Consider the following 2,085-nt stretch of genomic DNA (forward strand, 5'->3'; position numbering starts at 1 on the left):
AGGTGAAGGTGAGGGGGCTTGAGGTGGGATGAGTGAATCAGGGAGGTGTGCGCATGAAAGAGGGGGTGCTAAAACACACGTGTGGGTGCACACACACACACAGGCATGCACCCACCTGCACCCCCTACTTTTGCTTTACTCTTTCTCCAGGGGCTTCCTGCTGCCTCTCGGGGGCTAGCTTTCCCTCGCCTGTAAAGAGGGAGAGGAACCGTGTGGCCCCGAGGTTTGCTGTGGCCCGCACACTGCCCAGCACACACAGGGTCAGCGCGGGGCTGGCCTCTCCCCTCCTCCTCCGCTGGAGCTGGCCGGGGCCTTGCGGGCTCCCTGCCACCCGGCCCTCCGCCTGAGGCCGAAGCTCTGCAGCTGAGCGTGGCCTTGGGAAGGGTCAGGCCGGCTGTCCCGCCCGTGGCCAGTGCTCTGCTCTGCCCACCCCGCAAGCATGCTCCTCCGCGTGCCCCTGGAGCTCAGGGGTGGACAAATATTGTAAGAGCTTCCTGGCTGTGGGGAGAGGCGGTACCTGTCCTTCTGTCGCTGTTTCTCCGTGCGAACACAGCAGCGCGTCCAGCCTCCCGCTCTCGGCCGGTCGTCAGGGGAGGCCACCTCCACGCTCCCACCGCCGTCACCGCCTGTCATCGCACCTTTGAAGTGGCGCCTGATTTTCCAGTCTGTCTGAAGTCGCTGGCTGTTTATGCAGCAGCTGGTCCAGCAAGTCCCCCGCCGGGCCTCTCCATGACGGTGCCAGCCGCCAGGGACTCGGGGAGACAGCCACCGGGTCTCCGGGGGGTGGGAGGCGGGGTAGCGAGAGGAAGCTGAGATGCCATTTCTATCTTCAGGGTCTTCTAGACTGAGCTTGCTTATTTTTTGTTTAAAAGGAAGAGAAAAAGAGTTTCCAAAACCCCCAATGTGCTATTTTCTTCAAAGAAAAAGAAATAAAGATTTAAAAACAAAAAACAAAAAAACAAGGGCCAAAGGTAAAGCTTTAAAATTCTTTGAACATTTTCAGTGCTGCGGCAGTGCGCGGGGGAAGGCGCTAGGCTGGGAATCCTTTCATGGATGCTAATGTGCCGTGTGACCTTGGGCAAGTCACTTCCCTCTGGGCGTCAGATCCCTGATGAGGGTCTGACCGGGTCCGCTCCACTCCACCCTTGGGGACCTTCTTATGCTGTTTGTTTCTCCCGAAACTCACTGCCACCGGCTGCCTCCTCCTTCTGAATAGGAAAGTCTTCCTCGGCCCAGGAAACCAGAGAGAGGCGGAGGGGCCTGCCTGCAGCAGGAGAGCAGGGTGATCCCTCTCAGGCACGGATGCTTGAAGCCTCCCTGTTGAGGATGTCACAGCTGGGGACCAGCGGGGTTGAGCGACTTGCCCAAGGTCACACAGCGAGGGAGTCTGTGGTAGAAACAGGGTTAAATCTGTGTCTTTCGCTCCCCAGCCGGGGCTGTTTCTCCTGCCTCACTAAGCCGCAGGAGGACGTTCCCAGCGAGCGAGCGGGGAACCACATTTATGTGACATACGTGTTTCACCTGAGGCTCCTGAGAGTGGAGTTTAAGGGTGAGGGCCCTGGGGTCACACAGAACGCGTCCCCGCATCTGCTGCACTGCTCGTGTGTCCTCAGGCAATCCATTTCAGGGCTCTGCGCCTCAGTTTCCCTAACTGTAAAATGGGGCCGTTCCTTGGGCCTCCTCTCTGCGTAGCTGTGAGGGCAACGGAGAGGGTGCTCGTGAAGCACTCCGCGCGGATCCTGGCACGTGGGAGCCGTTCCGACATGCCGGCTGCTACTCTTGGGAGCCTTCGGCGCGGGGCTGGAGCCTCAGTCTTCTTCATCAAGCTCGCGGGGAAGGAGGGCACAGCGGGCCGGCCTCTCAGGCCTGGCTGTCACATCTGCCTTTCATGCCACACGCCCTCCCTCCAGAGCCCCTGCCTGGGAGAGACAGGCAGCCATGGCAGGCTGTGCTGGAAATGTCAGCCTCGTCTTGCTGAGGGGCCTCTCCTGACACTGACGAGACCCCTGGCTGGTGGAGTTGCCAGGGCGCAGCCCAGGGCCCGGCCTCCCTCCCTCCCTCTGGGCCTGGCCTTTCTTGGCCTCC

This window comes from Cnephaeus nilssonii, assembly GCF_951640355.1.
Source record: "Cnephaeus nilssonii genome assembly, chromosome: 7".
In the NCBI taxonomy this organism is placed as follows: domain Eukaryota; kingdom Metazoa; phylum Chordata; class Mammalia; order Chiroptera; family Vespertilionidae; genus Cnephaeus; species Cnephaeus nilssonii.